At 35.0% G+C, this 4,122-nt stretch overlaps 1 protein-coding gene across 4 annotated transcripts in view; it reads right to left on the bottom strand.

The window, feature by feature from the left end:
- Window positions 1-717: 717 nt before the first annotated feature.
- Window positions 718-4,122, bottom strand: part of RAP1A (RAP1A, member of RAS oncogene family) — a 76,808-nt gene continuing 73,403 nt past the window's right edge. For all 4 annotated transcript variants that reach the window (XM_007101683.4, XM_055084384.1, XM_055084383.1 and 1 more), the window contains exon 8: window positions 718-1,393. The gene's annotated coding sequence lies outside the window, so the exon portion shown is untranslated. The remainder of the gene's footprint in view (window positions 1,394-4,122) is intronic.

Genomic DNA, 4,122 nt, shown 5'->3' with positions numbered 1-4,122 from the left:
ATAAGTCATATCACCCTAGGTCCATGTCCTACTTAAGCCCCACTTTTGTAAAAAATAGAAAAAAAAAAACTGGGAAGGAAAGGAAAAGCACCACTATATAGCCAGCTAAAAATTTAACTTAGCAATCTTTTCCATATGACTACCACTATACTACTTCATATACAGTTGAAGAAAAAGCAACTGACACATCCTTTATATGCTTTTTCACTTTTACCCACTTCTCTTAGATTCTTCGATCTATTATAAAGCAAACTTGAAAATTTTTACATAACATTTCACTGGTGGACTTATACTCAACAAATTAACAATGGCAAAATGATTCCCTTGAAATTACAACCTGTGGAAGATTTGAAGTAGTAAAAGTTAAACCCTGATACAGTATTAAACTTATCTTTTTACATATAAAAATAATACACAGTGGGATATTTTATTCAACAAGATACAATCTTTAAGATCAAGAGAGAATATACAAAACTATTGTATGTAGTCTGATGTATTTTACTGTATAATAGGAATAAATATATATAGAACAGAAAGTACGAGGTCTGTTTGTAGAGAAATCACCATTTACTTAGGGGTTTAAAGCCAAGTGTTCTGCAGGTACCAGCCAGGAAGGAGCTACTGCTGCATTTAAAACAATGTGATCATTATAAAATAAAGGCCTTAAATCTATAAACAATAACAAAAACACACAAACCAAATGAAAATGTACTAAAATTTAATCATCCATAAAAGCTGTAATTTAATCTGACAGTAAAACACAAGAAGCAATATTAGAGTTGGTTTAGTATATTATATATTTTAGCTTTGAAAGCCATAGAAATCAGTTATCCCAGTTTTTTTCTATAAAAGACCCATTTTTCCAAAGCATTATGCACAAACAATTTTAATTAGAATATAATGACAGAATGATATTTCATAATTTTTTAAATATAAAATGAAGTCAATGACTCAAAAAAGTTATCTGTTGCAATGAGTCTGAGGAGAAATTTTCATAATCTATATCATTACAGATATAAAGTATAATGGTTCAACTTTTTAGTGCTTGACAGGGAGGAAACATGATAAAAAGGTCAATATGAAATCATCTGATTATAGTAGCAATACCTAACATTTGAAATGCATCCATGCTCTTTTGTATAATCATATTAGAGTCAAGTATATTTATTTTCACATCTGTTATAACTGCTATTGCAAAGGAGAAATACTATTGTCTTATTTTCCAAGAGATATACACAGAGCAATTCTTTTCTCCAGGGAACTTGTGCAAACCAATATAAGATCTAAATTCTTCACATAATATATAAAACAGGAGAAGCCTCTTCAGATTTATTTTTTGAAGTCTGGAATGCTGGCACTTTCCAATTAGGCAACAGTTCTTCATTCCTGTAATCTAGAACATTGAATAGATATAGATATATATATATACTGATATATATGGTTAACCTTGATGTCAGAAGATGATAGTAAATAAGTAGATATCTAATAATACAGAGAGAAATAATGATTTTGGCTGATCATTATTAGATAACTAAATTATATTAAACATATATAGTAACAAGGCTATTTTAAACTCCCTTTAAAAATGTTTAAAAAATAGTTTTATTGTACTTAGTGTTTCACAATGTATCTGGCAGTCCTGTCTGTAAAGAGGAAAACAGTGATTATTTCATTTCTACCCCATTATCATCTTATTTTTAAAGGTTCCTTTTCCACTAAGGAAACAATTCATGCCTGCATCAACTTCCCAATGGAAATTCTTTATTCAACCATTTTATGATTATTTATATTAGGGTTACCTATTCCAATTCAGGCTAGGACAAGAAGAAATGATACAGAAAGAGCTGATGCCCATTTTCAAGGGCAGAAGACTCAAAGTTAGGTTTACTGCTAAGCAGAAAAGAATTAGGTTAAAGAAATAATTTCCTGAAGATGAATTTCTTTCCTCAGTTTTCAAAAGTAGGACATATTAGAAAGAGACTAACATGTTTCAGTATGATTTTGCCTAACGGCTAAGGCTAGGTAAGCTGCCCTTAAGGTTCACATACTCTTACTAAAAACATTTATAGTGGCTATTTAAATTTATTCCATATCTCAGTACTTTTTAAATGGGATCAACATGGCACTTCAAGTCTATAATCACAGCAAAATGCTTTGCAAAGTATTCTGATTACTAAGTGACCTATTATTTGGTATTATCAAATATGCACAGATATCTCATGTAACATTAAATATATTGTAAGCCGAATTACCTATAAGAGCCTAAGAATTTATGCAACCAGGATGAAAGTCTTATTTCTAGATTTAGGTCAAGATTTCTCTCCTCTAAGTTAAAACTCATAGTAGTACACTGTAGGGTGTACATGAATGAATTTTCCCAATAGGCCAGGAGATGGCACCTCTTCCTTTAAACATAAGCTAAAAGGACATTTTCTGAGAACTGGAAATTAAACGAGGGTCAGCTAAGTAATGATAAAAATGAGTCAGTCAGGGGCTTTCCTGGGCTTCCCTGGTGGTGCAGTGGTTGAGAATCCGCCTGCCAATGCAGGGGACATGGGTTCGAGCCCTGGTCCGGGAAGATCCCACATGCCGTGGAGCAACAAAGCCCATGCGCCACAACTACTGAGCCTGCACTCTAGAGCCTGCAAGCCACAAGTACTGAGCCCATGTGCCACAACTACTGAAGCCCACGTGGCTAGAGCCCATGCTCCACAACGAGAAGCCACCGCAATGAGAAGCCCACACACCGCAACGAAGAGTAGCCCCTGCTTGCCGCAACTAGAGAAAGCTGTGCACAGCAACGAAGAACCAAAGCAGCCAAAAATAAATAAATAAATAAATTAAAAAAAAAAAAAGAGCCAGACAACTAACTATAGAAGAGTTAAATACATTTCAGAACAGGAACTGGAGTTCTCATTTTTTCTACCTTTGTATCCTTACCTAAAGAAACACAAATACCATCAACTTTAACAATAATCACTTTCAAGGAGCTGATGATTTATAGTTACTGACTCAAGATTTCACTAAAAGCCTAAGCAAGCATTTGGCCAGAAGCTGTTTTTCCGAAATATCACTACCAGAGGCAATCTGTGACCTTTACTCCTTTCTGTCTATTTTCCCTCTACTTCATTTCAAAAGAGGGTACAATTACTCAGTTGTTTCCCCTAAGAGAGATTGATTCATTCTCTAAGGAAGCACATATTAGTTAATTTGGTGCTCTAGAAGATGTAATCTACTAAACAGACCCAAGAGACTTAAAAGAGTTTTAGCACAACCAACTTTCCTCTAAGCGGACCCAGTTTAGTAACAGTCCCATAATTGGCATCAAATTACATCATAAATCCATTCCATGAAAGTATTCTTTTATGGTAATGTTTATAGAGTTGATGAACATAAGTAGAAACTGTTCAGGGGATTTAAATATATAATTAAAGGAAAACAAATGGTCCCACATGGCCCCCCCTTGCTTACGTGATAGGCAGCTTCAATACGGCCACTAATTTCTCTCCAATGGGTTCACCTAATGAAAACTTAAGAGGTACTTAAAGTCGACTACTACCTACAGACCTACAGAAGAAACATTTGAAAGTAGTCAACCCACACCTGAGAGGAAATGACTTCTAAAACTACACTGACATACCACCACACATCCAGCAGAATCGCTCAAGTTACAAAGACTAACAATACCAAATTTGGGGAGGATGTGGAACTCGTAAACTGCTAGTAGGTGTGTAAACTGGTACAACTACTTTGAAAAATTTCTTAGCAGTATCCACCAAAGCTACCACATATATAGTGTGTAGTCTGGCCATTTCTCACACACACACACACACACGCACACACACACACACACACACACCAAACAGAAATGCAGGCACATGTGCATAAAGACTTGTACAAGAAGGTGCGCAGGATAGCTTCTTCTACCACAGGGCAGACAGCAGAAGCAAGAAGAACTACAATCCTGAAGCCTGTGGAAGAAAAACCACATTCACAGAAAGACAGACAAGATGAAAAGGCAGAGGGCTATGTACCAGATGAAGGAACAAGATAAAACTCCAGAAAAACAACTAAATGAAGTGGAGATAGGCAACCCTCCAGAAAAAGAATTCAGAATAATGA

Source organism: Physeter macrocephalus, chromosome 4 (assembly GCF_002837175.3).
Source record: "Physeter macrocephalus isolate SW-GA chromosome 4, ASM283717v5, whole genome shotgun sequence".
In the NCBI taxonomy this organism is placed as follows: Eukaryota; Metazoa; Chordata; class Mammalia; order Artiodactyla; family Physeteridae; genus Physeter; species Physeter macrocephalus.
This window is presented reverse-complemented; position numbering and strand designations above follow the sequence as displayed.